Consider the following 17837-nt stretch of genomic DNA (forward strand, 5'->3'; position numbering starts at 1 on the left):
TTGTCTAGGTTCTCTGGGATTGTGATTTGTAGGCTAGTTTTCTTTGCTTTATGTTTAAAAACCACTTATGAGTGAGTACATGTGATAATTGTCTTTCTGGGTCTGGATTACCTCCCTCAAAATCATGTTTCCTAGTGAGTACATGTGATAATTGTCTTTCTGGGTCTGAGTTACTTCACTCAATATGATGTTTTCTAACTCCATCCATTTGCCTGCAAATTTCAAGGTGTCATTATTTTTTTCTGCTGTGTGGTACTCCATTGTGGAAAAGTACCATATTTTCCTTACCCATTCTTCAGTCGAGAGATATTTAAGTTGTTTCCAGGTTCTGGCTATGACAAACAATGATGCTATGAGCATAGTTGAGCATATGGCCTTGTGGTAAAATTGAGCATCCTTTGGATATATACCAAAAAGTGGTATTGCTGGGTCTTTTTTTTTAATATTTATTTATTATGTATACAATGTTCTCTCTGTGTGTATGCCTGCAGGCCAGAAGAGGGCACCAGACATCATTACAGATGGTTGTGAGCCACCATGTGGTTGCTGGAATTGAACTCAGGACCTTTGGAAGAGCAGGCCATGATCTTAACCGCTGAGCCATCTCTCCAGCCCCGTATTGCTGGGTCTTGAGGAAGGTTGTTTCCTAATTTTCTGAGAAATTGCCACACTGATGTCCAAAGGGAATGTACCAGCTTGCATTCCCACCAGCAATGCAGAAGTGTTCCCTTTACCCCACATCCTCTCCAGCATAAGTTGTCATCAGTGGTTTTGATCTTGGCCATTCTTACAAGTGTAAGATGGAAGCTCAGAGTTCTTTTGATTTGCATTTCTCTGATGACTAAGGATGTTGAGCATTTCCTTATGTGTTTTTCAGCCATTTTAGATTCCTTTATTGAGAGTTCTCTGTTTAGGTCTGTACTCCATTTTTTTTATTGGATTATTTGTTCTTTTGATGACCAATTTCTTGAGTTCTTTGTATATTTTGGAGATCAGACCTCTGTCTGATGTGGGGTTAGTGAAGATATTTTTCCATTCTGTAGGCTGTTGTTTTGTCTTGTTGACCATGTCCTTTGCTTTACAGAAGCTTTTCAGTTTCAGAAGATCACATTTATTAATTGTTTCTCTCAGTGTCTGTGCTACTGGAGTTATATTTAGGAAGTGGTCTTCTGTGCCAATGCGTTCAAGTATACTTTCCACTTTTTCTTCTATAAGGTTCATTGTGACTGGCTTTATGTTGAGGTCTTTGATCCATTTGGACTTGAGTTTTGTGCATGGTGATAGATATAATTCTATTTTCATTCTTCTATATATTGATATCCAGTTATGCCAGCACCACTTGTTAAATATGCTTTCTTTTTTCCATTTGATATTTTTTGCTTCTTTGTCAAAAAACAGGTGTTCATAGGTGTGTGGATTAATATCTGAGTCTTCAATTTGGTTTCTTTGGTCCTCCTGTGTGTTTTTATGCCTATAGCAGGCTGTTTTCAGTACCGTAGCTCTGTAGTAGAGTTTGAAGACAGGAATTGTGACACCTCCTGAAGTTCTTTTATTGTACAGGGTTGTTTGGGCTATCCTGGGTTTTTTGCTTTTCTGTATGAAGTTGAGTACTATTCTTTTGAGGTCTGTGAAGAATTTTGCTGGGAATTTGTTGGGCATTGCATTGAATCTGTAGATTGCTTTTTATTAAGATTGCCATTTTTGCTATGTTAATTCTACCTACTCAAAAAAAAGTGGAAAGTGGGAGAGCTTTCCACTTTCTGGCCTTCTTCACTTTCTGTCTTCAAAGAGTTAAAGTTCTTATCATACAAGTCTTCCACTTGTTTGGTTAGAGTTACTCTGATATATTTTATACTATTTGTGGCTAGTGTGAAGGGTGATGTTTCTCTGATTTCTTTCTCAGTCTGTTTATTATCTGTGTAAAGGAGGGCTACTAATTTTTTTGAGTTTAATCTTGTATCCTGCTATGTTACTGAAAGTGTTTATGAGTTGTAAAAGATCCATGGTAGAATTTTTGGGATCATGTTCCTCTTCTTTGTGACTGATGGATGACTGTTTGCTCACAGATCTTCTGTTTCCTCTCTCCACACTCTGTTTTGCTTTATAAACTTCTCTCACTTTCCCTACTTTGTCTTCCATCATAGCTAGCCAAAGGGTGGAGAAATAACCTGAGACCTCATGTCCCTCTTCCAATTTCCTTAGGCTCACCCTTCTCCTACTGTGGTGACTTCTGATTTTACAGTATTTGAAGAATAGTTTCAAAGAGAGTTCTGAAGTGATAGCCTGAGTGCTTGAAAGGGTTTGTGTGTGCGTGTGTGTGTTTGTTTGTGGCAGTGTACACTAATTATATGAATCAGTATTCTTACCTGACAAGCAAAACTACCAAATATTTGGGCAAAGTACATATTTTCCTTACCTTTGTCTCAGCTACCCTCCATGTTGTTCTTCTACTGTGTGAAAGCAGCCCAACTCAAGTCGGCATGCTCTCAGATACAAAAGACAACACTACAAGCTAAGACTGCCTCTTCAGTGGCTGGTGTATCCCAAAAAGAAATTCCCATGTTTGTAACTTGGGTGTCTTGGGAAGACTCCGCTTGGTTGATTGTTAAATGTTATGAAGAACACTCTTTGCTTTTTAGTAATAGTCTTTGGAAAGCCAATTGTAAACTGATGCCTCAAAGGGACTTTTGAGTAGAGGAGGAAGGGAATCGGGGACTCAGGAGTCTGGCCTGTGTGCAGCCAGAAGAAAAGGACCATAGACGTTCCTTTTGCCATTCACTCTTCCCTGGATTTTGGACATGGTCTTGCTGCGTAGCCCAGGTAGGTCTTACACTTGCAAACCCCTGCGTCAGTTTTCTGAGTGCTGACGTCACCAGCATATACAACCCAGCTTTCCTTCCTCGTTGGAATCTGTTCTCACCATAGTTCATCTCTCACCAAAGAGAACTGAACTTGAAGCCCCCACAAGCAGTCCGGTACTTTGGGGGCTAAGAACACCTGCGCAAATGCACGAGGAAGGTGGGGGCCAGTTAACATCGGGATAAAAGTCTGACTATGCCTATACATACAGTCTGTGAAAAGGTACAGTCTACCAAAATGTTGCGCGTGTTAAGCTGGAATATCAACGGGATCCGGAGGCACCTGCATGGTCTGGGATGCCAGGTACCCGATAACTGTTCAACAGTCTTGCGACACGTTTTAGAAGAGCTAGATGCGGATATTGTCTGTCTCCAGGAGACCAAAGTGACCAGAGACGCACTGATGGAGCCCCTGGCTGTCGTTGAGGGCTATAATTCCTATTTCAGCTTCAGCCGCGGCCCGAGTGGCTATTCTGGCGTAGCTACTTTCTGTAAGGACAGTGCTACCCCAGTGGCTGCTGAAGAAGGCCTGAGTGGTCTGTTTGCCACCCTGAATGGGGATATTGGTTGCTATGGAAACATGACTGAGTTCACCCAAGAGCAGCTCCGGGCTCTGGATAGTGAGGGTCGGGCTCTCCTGACGCAGCATAAGATCTGCACGTGGGAAGGGAAGGAGAAGCCCTTGACCCTGATCAACGTGTACTGCCCATATGCGAGTCCTGGGAGGCCTGAGCGGCTGACCTTTAAGATGCGTTTCTATCGCCTGCTGAAGATCAGGGCAGAAGCGCTCCTGGCAGCTGGCTGCCATGTTATAATCCTGGGGGACCTGAATACAGCCCACCGCCCCATTGACCACTGTGATGCTGGAAATCTAGAGTGCTTCGAAGAAGACCCAGGGCGTAAGTGGATGGATGGCTTGGTCGGTGGAGAGTACCAGGCTGAGTCCCATATAGGGTCTTTTATAGACAGCTACCGTTATTTCTATCCAAAACAGGAGAGAGCCTTCACCTGCTGGTCAGTGATCACTGGTGCCCGCCGTCTCAACTATGGTACCAGACTTGACTATGTACTGGGAGACCGGACTCTAATCGTAGACACTTTCCAAGATGCCTTCCTGCTTCCTCAAGTTATGGGCTCTGACCACTGCCCTGTGGGAGCTGTCTTGAATGTGTCCTGTGTACCAGCAAAACAGTGTCCAGCTCTGTGCACCCGTTTCCTCCCTGAGTTTGCAGGTACCCAGCTCAAGATTCTTGGCTTCCTAGTTCCTCGTGAACAAGCACTCAAGCGGGGGCAGCCAGTCCTGCAGACCAACCATCAAGCCCAGGTCCAGAAACAGCAAAAAACACAGGCCCACAGGCATTCATCCAGGCCTCCAAAACGTCAAGGTGGCTACAGAAGACTTCAGAAAGACCTGATGAGTTATTTTCAACCTTCTGCTAGCCTTTCACAAACTTCTGATGTAGAACTACCTAGGCTGCCTCTGGTGACCAGACTTCTTACCCCAAAGTCTCCAGAAGAGGATATGACAACCACAATGGTGGATGAAGAAGCCAAGGATTCTGAGGTCAAAGACGAGAAGGAGGTACAGGCCTCGTTCTGGAAATCTTTGCTGAGTGGGCCCTCACCCGCACCCCTCTGCAGAGGCCACAGGGAGCCATGTGTGATGCGGATTGTGAAAAAATCAGGACCCAACCTGGGCCGCCATTTCTATGTGTGTGCCAGGCCACAAGGTCCTCCTAATGACCCCTCATCAAGCTGCAACTTCTTCCTCTGGAGCAGAACCAGATGAACCAACTGAGGCCTGGGCATGTCTGGCCTGGTCATCCATGCACAGGGTCTGATGCCAGGTCTCCACCTCCTAAGTTGCCTTCTCCCTCGAGGGTTGCTTCCTTCCTTCCTTCCTTCCTTCCTTCCTTCCTTCCTTCCTTCCTTCCTTCCTTCGCTTTCTTTTCTCCATTCCCTGCCCTAGCTTCTCTTCTCCCCTAAGACATTCCTCTTCTCGCTCCTCCCTTCCTTCCTCTTTGTCCATACAATAACCAACCTCCCAGAAAGTTGTAATGTTAAACCCCGATGCCCTCGATGTGCAATGTATTTGTTCATATACAAAGTTTGTGCTATTTTTCAGTGATACAAATAAAAGTGTCTTTGGTTTGAGAACCAAACAATGGTGTATCTGTTCTCTATGAAGAAAATTCACCTACACCCCTCTAAGGATATTGTACAATGACATAACAACGTGTGTGCTTCTTGCCAAGTGACACAAATGTGAGACCACAGTTAAACACTTGATGCAAAGAGCAGCCACCAGAGAAGCGAAAACTATCAGTCATTGCACTAGGCACTGCACACAGTGCAACTGTCAGTCACCTCTTTCGCAACAGCAGGATGCTTTGAGTGAATATAAACTTTCTGCTATTTGAATTTTAGGGTTCTTCAGGAGGTCAAGAAACAGCTTTAGGAGTCACCCAGGCAAAGATAACATCCCCAGTTAGTCCACTATGCAAGGGTGAGGAAAAGATTCTTTGTTTGCCTTCTAGACAATGAAAGATCCTTCAGTGCTAGAATGACTATGTCTGGAAATAGAATTAAAAGAGGTGAGCAGCATGCAATGGACGGTACTGATACTTGATTGCTATTTCAGTCTCAAACTCATTGCATAGATCTGTCTGATGTGAAGACGTGATATAAATTACTTCTTAGAATAAGCTCTTAATTTGCCAGTCACAGTAATACCCAATGTCATGGTCAGCTTCAAGTGTAAACTTGACATAGCCTATAGTCATATAAGAGAGGGGAGAACTTCAGTCAAGGAGCTGTGGGTATATGTGTGGGGATTGTCTTGATCAATAATTAGGCCTACCCCCTGTGGGCAACACTATTTCCTGTGCAGATGGTCCTAAACTATGTAAAAAAATGTAACTTAGCATAAACCTGTTTATCAGCTAGCAAGCAGTGTCCCATGTGGCTCCTGCCACACCTCTTTGCCTGAGAAGTGAGTTCCTTTGTTGAAGGTAATGCTGCTTGGAATAGCAAGTTCCTGCCTTGAGCTCCTGACTTGACCTCCCTCTGACTGGAACTGTGAGCTAAAATAACCCCCCCCCCCCAAAATCACTTTTGGCCAGAGTATTTCATTACAGCAACAGAAAGGAAAGTAGAACGTCTACCTGTTGCATTGTTTTTCCCATTGTTTCTCCCAGCATTCAGTTTAGTTTTCCCCACCTAGCTCTACTATGCCCTATCACATGTAGGAAGAAATGTGTAAAAATTTTATGAACTTCTTAATTGACACTTGTGGAAACACTTATCAGTTCTGATTTTCAGAAGGGTGTTGGTGCTTGTGCTTGTTCTGGAGAAAATCCCTCATCAAGCAAGCTTAGATTAGACCTTGATACCTTAGTGTAGTAGGAGGCTGCTCATTTGTTTCCTGACTCTCTGACTCAAAATAATCACATTGAAACTACATTATTTAAATTGCTGCTTGGCCAATCACTTAAGCATATTGCTAGATATCTCGTATATCTTTGGTTAACCCATTTCTATCAATCTGTGTATCATAACATGGCTATGGCTTACCAGCAAGGTTCCATCCAGTGTCTGTCTCTGGTGAGGCTACATGGCTTCTCTTGACTCCACCTTCTTTCTCCCAGCATTCAGTTTAGTTTTCCCCACTTAGCTCTACTATATTCTATCACAAGCTAAAGCAGCTTCTTGATTCACTAACCAATAAAAGCAACGCAAGTGCAGGATGACGTCCCACACCATTTCCCATTTTCTGTTTAAATAAAAAGGTAGGTTTTAACTTTAACATAGTAAAATTACATATAACAAAACAGGTATTAAATAAGAATTACAGTTACAACTTTATATCTACTTTATCTTTTATCATCACTAAGGAAAACTATAACTATATAGCTATCTATTTTTCAACTCCATCAAAGACCACAGAAGAATATAATACTACCTAAGTTAGCAGGAAGTGCATTGTAAGCAACTTCAAAAACTCTAGAACTGACAGAGACATCATGCTGCCTAGACAGTCACCCAAAGTTCTTCTGTATCATTGGAGCATCCATCTTCAGCCTATAGGCCCATAGTATCCAAAAGACTTTCCCATGAAGCAGGAAATCAGACAGACAGTTCCACCTATATTGGCGGTTTGTCAGTCATCTTCTTCTGTGTCCTGCAGAATGTTTGGCAGACTCTTTCATGAACTAGGAACCCCAAAGACTGTCTCACCTTCTTTAGGCAGGTTCAGCAGTCATCTCTCTGTAGGTCCCGCAAGTCCAGTCAAGCAGTTCAAGCAAGAGCAGTTTCTTGCCCAAATGAATAACAAACTCCATGAGGAGCCTCTTCAATGATCATCATTCTCTTGAAGTAGATTGGTGCTATTGCGTCTCATTGTTATGAAAAGTCCTAAGTTCTTAAAACATTTTAAGTGCCATATTCTGTTAGTCTTTGAAAGATTTGAAGAATATCTATCCATCTGAAATATATCTCTGTATCTAGAAAACTTAACTAACATGACTACAAGCTTGATTATTATAGATGACTATTAACCTGTATTTCTTAATTATACATTACATTTCCAAATGAGCTGCACAAACCTTAACCAAGAGCAGAAATGCACATATAACAAAATGGATCTTAAATTTGTATCAATAAACCAAGATCCATACCAATGCAAAATATTAATCTCTATATCATATCCCCCTTTAAATGTAAATGTTTATAAACAATATTTGGGAATTTGAGTGTAGTTCTTTCTAAACTGTTTCCTACTTTTTGTTGGGTGAAGTAATTTTTGGGGGTGTTTGCGGTGACTTTTCAGGGGTCCTTAGTTCATCAAAACACATTAGTCTGGAAGAAATCCATAGGTTCTCATCTTCTGTGGAAACAAAAGAAGAACCTCTTCTCCAAAGTAACAAATTCTCATACCCAAATTCTGGAGTCAATTCACCTTTAAAATATATACGTTGGTTTAACTTAGCAGCTCATATAATGAAATGTCTTTTGTACTTAATTCCTTCACAGTCAAAAAATTCAAAGAAAACACAATAATATACATAATCCAAACTCTGTGTATTTTTTATCTTTACATGACTTATTTGTTTTTACTCTATTACTTTTAATATTTATTTTATTGTCTTTACTCTTTTAATCTATGACTATCTATACTGTCTCTTTAAAGACTTTGTCTTATTTTTTAAAACCATTTACTTTCATTTATAACTCTCTATATTCTTTTTCTTCTCTCTCCCAAGCCTACTTACATTTATCCAACACTGTGACCCATTTAGAGGTCTATATCTGTCTGAATCTCTTTTTAATGTGTATCTGTAATTACTCCTTGACCAGAAGCGCCTTTTTCTTAACGCTAAGTGGGCATGACTAGGGCCAATATGGTCCTGCCTGTTTGCTCCATCCAGTCCAAAATGGCAGAGGCATGTTTGCTTCATCTGAGAACCATATACATTGCCCCATTTTTAGGCACACAATGGGTCTATGTTGCCATTAAGCAAGTTGTAGCACTCTGCTCACAGACCCTGTTTAAATGCTCTATAGCCAGACTTCCTGAAGGAGTCAGAGTTGTTTATGCTAGCAGTATGGCCTAGGAAGCCACAGTTTTGAAACCACATTTTATTTTGGTTTTGTTTTTTTTTTCTACCACTGAATCAGGAAGACCTCTCTTAAAGGAGCTGTGATACACCACCATGAAACAGAAGAAGCTGTGTTAAACTCTGGTTTTTTTCATGTCTAGAATTCCTTTTTAAGCTTCCTCAGGTTTTATGTGGATATAGTTGACCACATTGGTGTGCCCATTGTAGGAGGAGGCCACTCATTCATTTCCTGACCCCCCTGACTCAAAATAATCACACTGAAACAATATTATTTAAATTGCTGCTTGTCCAATTCTTAAGCATATTGATAGATATCTCTTATATCTTTGGTTAACCCATTTCTATTAATCTATGTATCATCACATAGTGACTTACCAGAAAGATTCCATCCAGTGTCTTTCTCCAGTGGGGCTACATAGCTTCTCTTGACTCCTCCTTCTTTCTCCCAGCATTCAGTTTAGTTTTTCCCCACCAAGCTCTATTCTTCCCTATTACAGGCCAAAGCAGTTTCTTTATTCATTAACCAATAAAAGCAACACATATACAGAAGGACTTTCCACACCACCTTAGGACCTTAAAGGGTGGGGTGGGAATGAAAAATAGTGATTGATTCTCTTGCCTACCAGAAGGACCACTGCTACAAGCCACAACATTATACAGTAATTGCTCATCCATTGTTTCATGAGAGACTTATCAGAACCAAGGGATCTGATCAAGGCTAAAACCAAAAGGCAAGGCTTTTTGGCATTATTGCTTTGTGAATAAATGACTATCTTTTGCTGTAGATTTTTCATTGTAGCTAACTTCTTTTCTGTTACATAATTGGGAATTAATTCTCTAGTTCAGAACAGTTTCCCACTGCAAGGCCTTCTTCCTCTCTTCTAGATAAATACAGAGATCTGTCTTCCTGAAATTATCTTTATCAGCAGGCATTTGGTCAGTGTTTAGGGACCAGGCATTAAACATTCCATTTAAGATATTCACAAATCTTCAAGGACATAGAATTACTATCCAAGCTGCTGTTCTAGTTTTACCTCACTTAAAGATTCTTAACTCCTAACACTCACCTTTGCCTCAGTTTACTGATGATTTTAATTCAGGAAATTTATGGCTTGTATTTTACTCTCAGGGACAGCAGAAAAGATAATTAATTGCAACCCAGAAAAAAACCAACAACACCCACAATAATAACAGCTGATAACAGCATAGTCAGGAACTGATAATTTAAAGGTCTAGGTCTTTTGCTTGCTTAGAGAAGTAAGTCTAACTCTAGACTTAGGCCCATAGAAACTGCAGTGTCTGGTGAATGTGCTAATCCAATCAAGAGACTGTTTAAGTAGGTTGCTTGGGTACCCAATCCTAAGCATGCTGGGAGGAAAAAAGCAGCACACCAATTTAAACAATCTGTGCCATATTCATAATTTTACCGAAAATAAACCTTTTAAAAGATGAAAGCATCTACCATCTATAAATGTAGTATAGCACACTAACTTTCCTTTTAGACCCCCTGATGATTTTATTCCTTTCTTAGCTAACTTTCTCCATTAAGGAGTTTACTGGATCTGCACAGATCTCTCTGTGTGTGAAAACTCTTATCTGATTTTCTAAAGGACAAAAGAATTCCAACCCCAATACATGCTAGGGCTGAGGAATTGTCGGTTTTAAGGATATATATGACTGGGAACATTGGTAATGGGTAGAACAAGGAAGAACAAGAAGAAACAATAAAGAATGACTGATTGAAGAGAGAAGAATAAAGAAACAGAGAGACAGAATCTGTTGTGAGTAGACTTCTTTATGCTCAAATATTTAACCCTCCTTTAGCTTATCCTGGTGTCTTTAATTAAGCCCTAAATGGAAGCCTTAAAGGCTAGAACTTTTAAGGCTCCCGTTAAACCAGCTACAATCTTTCACTGGCTTTGAATCATGCTAAATGGTTAACACTTTCCCAACCAAGGGAGAAATATTCAGCTATTCTCTGAGGAGATTTTCTTTACAGTTGGCTCCATCTCAAGTGAGATCCCTTCCAAATCCCTCCTCCTTTGACAAAGACAAAGACAGAACTGTCCTACCCCATATCTAAGAATTTGAGATCTGTTATTTTCATTCCTTAAGACAATGAGGACTTCCGCTGCCCGCCTTGGCATTTCTAACCCAGTTCCCGCTCTCCTGACCATGACTGACCACTCTGGCAACATGAAAGGTCAGCTTGGCAGCTCACCTTTGTAGGATGAGGAATCCCCTCATTCCTGAACATCAGGGACCGTGACTAAGACCAGCGGTGACAACCGAAGGAAGCCTGCAGCCCTCCCTGTCTTTGCATGGCATGCTCGTGCCTCATTTTATTCTTCCTTGACCTATCATCTCACTCCTTCCGTGTGGTCATTCCTCAGCACACAGTGCTCACTGTGTGACAGTCACTGGTCAAGGAAGACCAGGTTTGGATTCCATGTAACCTGTACGAGGGTGATGTTGGCCAATGTATTTAGCTTCTCTAGTGTTTAGTTTTGTTAAGCAGAACATGATGCACATTGCAGGCCCTAAGAACTGGAAGATGGTGGTTTTGATTGTCATTGTTTTCAAGAGTTCATTCTGTCATGCAGTGGGGAAAAATGAGGGTGAGAGAGAGAAGAGAGACAGTAGAGGGCAGCAGAGGACCTTGTAGAGGAGGCACCTTGTTAGCTTTGAGGATTCCAATGCTTCTGCTGGATAGGACAAAGATTTTTTTTTTTTTTTTTCATTCACTGTAAGATTGTACAGTGCTTACTTTGAAGGGTTCCTGGGATCTGAATAAGAGTTAATAAATGCAAGTGTAAAAAAATGTAAAAACTCATAGTTACTGACTAATATAAAAAACATTGATGTCTCTCTCATGTTAAAAAGCCCAGAAACATCTAATTTTCACTCAATTAAAAAGACAAACCATTTTAAGCCATAAAGACCACAAATGTTTCTACTCCAAAAATATCATTCCAAAGAGTATAATGCCTCGACTGTTGCTAACAACAGTACAATTTTATTGATTCTTCAAATAATTTAAAATGCCTAGAAGACTCTTTCACGAGGATGCCTCGTAGGACACACCTTGTCTCATAAATACAAGATTCAGGTCAAAGTCCTCCTGGGGAAGTCATTCATGGTAATATCTCTATTTTATCTTTATCTATCTGTCTGCCTGCCTATCTATCTATCTATCTATCTATCTATCTATCTATCTATCTATCTATCTATCTCTGTCCTAAGGATTAAACCAGAGCCTTTCATATGTGGTTCCCTATATGAGCCAAGTGCCTGCACCTGGTTAGTAATAATGACGATGCTAACAGGCATTTGTGTATACTTACTAAATACTGGGGACTCTGTGGTAGTCGGGAGCCTGTTAACCTAGCAACAGCCATTTTCATCTCTGTCTAAAAGAATGTCCTGCTTATCTAGTTCAAAACAACATCATATTGCCTCTTCTATGGCTGGGTAAATTCACATGAGTTTTAGTGAGTGGTATCAGTAGAAATGTCCTAGGAAACTTTCAAGTAGTTTCCTCAAGAGACAAGCAGTATTATTCTTTGGTTCTCTGTCTTCCTTTTCCTCTTTCCTGCTACCTGGATCACAGATGTGATCTTGGAAAAAAAACATTCTGGACCATGAAAGCAGCGATTACCCCTGGCCAGGCATCTAAGGTACCTGCCCCAAATCACTGGCAATGAGAAGATGATCAGGCTGTTCTATAACAGCAGCCCTGTAAGCCCTCATCTTGAGCTTCTGATAGAAAACACTGTACTAAACACAGGGTCACCCATTTGTCCCAATTTTTTCAGAGCTGATATATTTTAGCACTGATAGTCCAATATTTAGAAAGCAGTTTTGGTCAGGTGAAACAGTCACATAACTCGAAGGCAGAGCTTGGTGTATTTTCCTTTAGCTAGTTGTAATAATCTGGGAATGTCACCTGGTTTCTCAGGGAGGAGATGGCCCCTCTGTCCTGGAGCTGCTGTGGGGATCGCATGTGGGAACTGTGCCTGGGGTGGAAGGAGAATTTGTGCTGTAATTCGTATCTGCCTTTACTTTCTGGTATCAAGGAAGGCTATGCTTCTGGAAAGGGCTCTGGTCTACCACTCAGAGAAAGCCATAGGAGGTTCCAAGTGAGATATAGATGATGAGAGATGCTTTATTCCAAGTGCATCTATTTACACATAAATAAAATGTTATTCATAAAAGCACATACTCAGAGCATCTAAGATAATGTTTGACATATGTGGGCATTATGACCCAAGCAAACAGACACCAAAGCATAACCCACTATCAAACCCCACCATGTCATTCTTGTCAAGACCCAAACATAGACTATTGTTATTACCTTAGAGATGAGGACGTGTATGGAGTAGGATGATTTATCCAGAGACCCAGGAAGGAACAAGCTGGGATTTACCATAGTTCGAAACTCATATTTGTGTAGTTTTGATACTTTATTATTGTAGAAATTAATGTTACTTTTGATGAGGTTCTGGGGAGATGGGTTAGTCTATAAAGTGTTTGCTACACAAACATAAAGACACAATGTTGGATAACTAACATCTGGCAAAAATTCACAAATGGTGGCAAATACTGACAATTCCAGTTCTGGGGAGAATTCCTGGTGCTTCCTACCAGTCAATCTAGCCAAATACAAGAACCTGATTCAAAAAGATGGTCAATAGAAAAAGATATCTGACTTTGACTGCTGGCCTTCATATATATATATATATATGCACAAAAAAGAGAATAGAGTAAGTTTGTGTTAGATTCTAAAATTACGAAGGGCTACAGAAGCCAGGGCTCTCATGTGGACAAACATCAAGCATTCCACAAATGAAATATCAGAATCCAAATTCCATTTCCCTAGATTGCAATATCAGAGCTGCTCTCTCAGAAACAGTGTCCGCATAAGGGAATTGCACACCTACATCTGGAGAGTTTTAATTTGTGCCTACATTTCACCCATCAGATTCTGAGTGGTTCACACATGCAGCCCTAGTACTCGAGCTATGCATTCAGTAGTGTATGGGACTTATTCTTGGCATCAAGCAGCTGTGAGTTAAGCTGGTAGTAACTCAAATGTAAAAGCAAGTGAAGAGCTCTTCACGGAGCCCCATGGGGGCTGGCCTCTGGTTCCTCTGGTAGAGACCTGAGTTCAAGGCCAGCCTGGTCTACAGAATGAGTTCCAGGACAGCCAAGATCACACGGAGAAACCCTGTCTCAAAAAACTAACAACACAAAATAAAGGAATGTTGTTACATCTGGATTTTTGTCTTGGTGTGTAGGGTGAAATCTGTTCAATTTAAAGGGCATCCCTTTAAGTTGAGTGAATACAGCATTTGGTTTGCTAACATTCAAAGTAAAGATTGAGAGGGCAGAGAGCTTCTGCGGGTTTGTATTAAGAGGTCTCTCCTTGGGCCTCAATCCCATTTCTGTTTTAGGAATTCAAATATTTGTCTTGAAACAGTAAGATATACACGCCCACTGATTAAGAAATCCCCATGACAACAATACACGATGCTCAGAAATCTGTACAAAGTTCTAGCTGTTCTTCGGTGCTCAGATACCTATCATGCACACTTACATTCCTAGTCTTTGATTTCACTTCCAGCTTAGTACTTAAAGAATCACTTAGGCAAGCTTACTAAGCAGTCCCTTTAGCAAGAGTTTCCACGATCCATTTCTTATTGCCTCAAGGCTAAATATTGTGAGCGGTCACTTAGCAACGGGATACAGCAGCCCTTGATAGTTCTCTATCAAGGTTGGTTCTCTGCACGTTTAGGAGTGTGAAGGATCCCTAAGGCTGTGGTCCTCACAGTACAAAGCTGAGTGGACATCTGGTAGATTTTCAACCTGGAGCACCAGCTGTAGGGTGACAGTTTATTCTTCACTTGCCTGACTTCCTTCGCTATTTTTCGACTGGAAGGTATTTCTTGGAACACTAGAACCTATTACTAAAACAAACAAACAAACACCTCCCCACGCACACACACACACACAAAACAAAACAAGAAAGCAAATTAATTGTAAATCTTAGAGAAAACCAATGGAGAAAAAACACCCATAGTTGTCTCTACCCAATGATCTTGGTTTAATGTATTTTATTTTAGCATAAGGAAAAAATAACTTTTTTCCCTTTATGAACTAACTACCATGAAAAATTCAGAAATGTGTAATGAAAATAAAACTAATTGTAAACTGACCTTTGTTGGTATTTATTATTTTTTCTGTGAATTTTTAAATTACTTTTGCAAAACTGAGGCAATTACTATACACAATTTTCTGCTTGATTTTTAAAATGCCAGCTATGGCTTTTTTCCTTGAGTTCATAAATATGCATGAATGGAAATGGGTTTCAAAACCTTGAAACAAACCACAGGTTCTACCGCGCAATTCTCCTTTTCTCCTGTACAGAAGTTAATGTCTTCAGCCCTTTCCTCATGTCTCACAAAGTTACTCCTCTGGAGTTTGTAATGGAGCTGCATATCAAGAAAGTCTTCTTCAGTCCATAATTCTTGGCCTTGGCATTATTTCAGATGCAAAACATGTCCAAAGCCCCTGGTCTGATCCTCAGCACTGCATAACCTGGGCATGGTCTGTCACCAGAGTCCTTAGGAGGTCGTGGAGGACAATCACAAGTTTAAGCTTATCCTTGGCCACATAGTAAGTTCAAGACCATCCTGAAGGACACAAGCCATTAAGGAAGTGTGTCTTTAATATATCCACCTTTAAAGAGGAGCTTAAAGTGATGTTGTATGGGTGTCGCTAGTGCAAAGGGCATGGCCTTCTCATAAGAAGGGGCAATCAGGACACAGATGTATATAGACATGTAAAAACCCAGACAGAAGACTTGGGGCGTGGGGAGACTTTAAAGAGAACAACCCAACACAAAACACACACACACACACACACACACACAAAACAAAACAAAAAACTGAAAAGCAAACCTACTAACCAGAAGTTTGGACTCTTCCATTCCAGAATCATAAGATGACAGTTAATGTTGTCTTAGGTACGCACTCTGTGGTCCTTTGTTACGGTAGGCCTGGCAGAGCGGTGCACTGCTAACTGCTTAGAGGGAACTGCTGGAAACAGAGATCTGAGTGGAAGTCTTCACAAGAATCAGCGGAAATTTTCACAGTGGCTCCCTGAAGTTACTACTCCCTTCCTGTGTTAAGGTTTCAGTGAGAAACATCCCCATAGGCTCATGAATTGAACACTTGATTCCAGTAGATGGCATTTCTCAGGAGAGTTATGAAACTTAGGATGTGGAGCCTTGATGGAGGAGGTACAGCACTGGAGGTGAGAATGTATAACTGCACCCCACTTCCAGCTCTTTGTGGGCTTCTTGGGATGGCTACCTATTGCCATGCCTTCCTTGATGTTAAGGACTAATCCTCTGCACCATAAACTCAAATAAACTCTCTCTTCCCTACGTGCTCTTGATTGTGGTATTGTATCACAGCAAAAAGTAACTAAGCACTGAGACACGCTTCCATAGACTTGGGTCAAAGTCACATAAGAAAGCCATGCTGTTGGATAAGAAGTAAATGAAGAAGTAAGTTAAACTTATGCTCCAGATGCTGGGACATCACTCTCGGCCTCTGTCCCCCACTCAGTGACCAGAGTACTGAAACATGGTTTCATAATGACAGCATCTTCAGGAGAGACTGGAAGAGTCTTCTCTAGAGTATCTGTGAAGCCCAGAACATCAGAAGTATCATCAATAAACAGCCCAGTCAAGTCATGGGGCTGGAGAGATGGCTCAGAGGTTAAATACACTGACTGCTCTTCCAGAGGTCCCGAGTTCAAGTCCCAGTAACCACATGGTAGCTCACAAGCATCTATAATGCATTCTGGTGCCCTCTTCTGGCCTAAATTGCAGGCAGAACACTGTATACATAATAAATAAAATAAATCTTTCAAAAAAAAAATAAAGTGAAGCTCACATTCAGTAAGTATCCCTCCCAGGAGCTAGCATTTTTTGACACAAAATAGTTCTTCCATTTACTTTGGAGGTTGGAGGATAGCCTGAGCTACACAGAGACATCATGATTCAAAAATTAAAAAAAAAAAACTCTCTGCCACCTATACTGAAAACTCTCAAGTCACATTCCAGTGGCCTTACTCTATACCGTGAGCAGATGTGGTAGACATTAGTGTTATTTCACATGCCTTTTCCTGAGGGGAGGAGTATGTGTCTCTGTCATATGGAGCCCATGGAACTTGCTCACAGAGTGAGATGTGAAGAGATGAAAGGTTTTGGGCTTAGAGATCATGGATAACACTGGACTGTCCTTTTAAAAGAGATCTTTTAAGGTAGACATTAACACTCCTGACATAACAGCCTGTCAGGGGCTCTGGGGAGAGCTCAGCCCTATGTGGTGGAGTGGGAATCTTTTCTTACAATTTTCTATGGAAAGCCAAGAGGGAAGGAAATGGTCTTTGCTAGGGATAACCAGTGAGTGTTCCGTTGCAGAATGGTAGGTGATCAATCAAAATCTCTCCTGGATATCTACTACTATTGGCTCTCCAGCCAATAGAGATAGGAGTAGGATCTGGAAATTAATTACTGTAGATAGAGCAGGAATCTAGACAAGAATTAATGTAGATAGAGCAGGAATCTAGAAATGAATTACTGTAGTTCTTAAAATCAATTTAGTTTCATTTTTCAAAAATGATCACAGTTCAACCAAAACAGGAACTTCACAGAATGGCATGACCATAGCTAGCAGAAGGCAATGCTTGTCACTCCAGAAAAGAGACTCTGAGGGCCAGTGTGAGCTGTCCTGCCTCTCAGAGCATACAGTCATGAGCTGATGTAGAACACAAAGCATCTTATGTCCTTGACAGAAGATGCTGAAAAACGAAACAAACAAACAAACAAACAAAAACAAAAACAAAACCCTTACCAACGTTTGGGTGTGCCCCATGAGTGAACATGAACACAGTAACTGCTGAAGGTTCTAGTTTGTTTAGGAAGGCACCCTGAGCTAGTCATCCTGTGGGTAAACAAGATAGTCAGAGATCACACTAAACACATGAAGAGACCCCCTAGAATAAAATCCAGATACCCAAACCAATAGGAAAATACCTGGATGACAATGAACAAAAGATGAAAACTTAAGCAGAAGGCTGATATATTTAGATATAGGAAAATGGAACAATAACAAGATACTACAGTGATGGTCAATGCTGTTTGTCAGTTTGTCAAGCCCCAGAATCACCACTAGAGACAAACCATTGGGCATGTCTGTGAGCCAGTTTGGAGACTGACTTACTTGAGGCAAGAAGGTCTTTCCTAAACGGTAACAGTATCATTCCATGGGCTGGGGTCCTAGCCAGAATT

At 41.0% G+C, this 17837-nt stretch overlaps 1 pseudogene; it reads left to right on the forward strand.

Annotated features, from left to right (window-relative positions):
- Window positions 1-3096: 3096 nt before the first annotated feature.
- LOC101999831 lies at window positions 3097-4647 on the forward strand (annotated as a pseudogene).
- Window positions 4648-17837: the final 13190 nt, after the last annotated feature.

The sequence above is a fragment of the Microtus ochrogaster genome, unplaced genomic scaffold, assembly GCF_000317375.1.
Source record: "Microtus ochrogaster isolate Prairie Vole_2 unplaced genomic scaffold, MicOch1.0 UNK5, whole genome shotgun sequence".
Taxonomy (NCBI): domain Eukaryota; kingdom Metazoa; phylum Chordata; class Mammalia; order Rodentia; family Cricetidae; genus Microtus; species Microtus ochrogaster.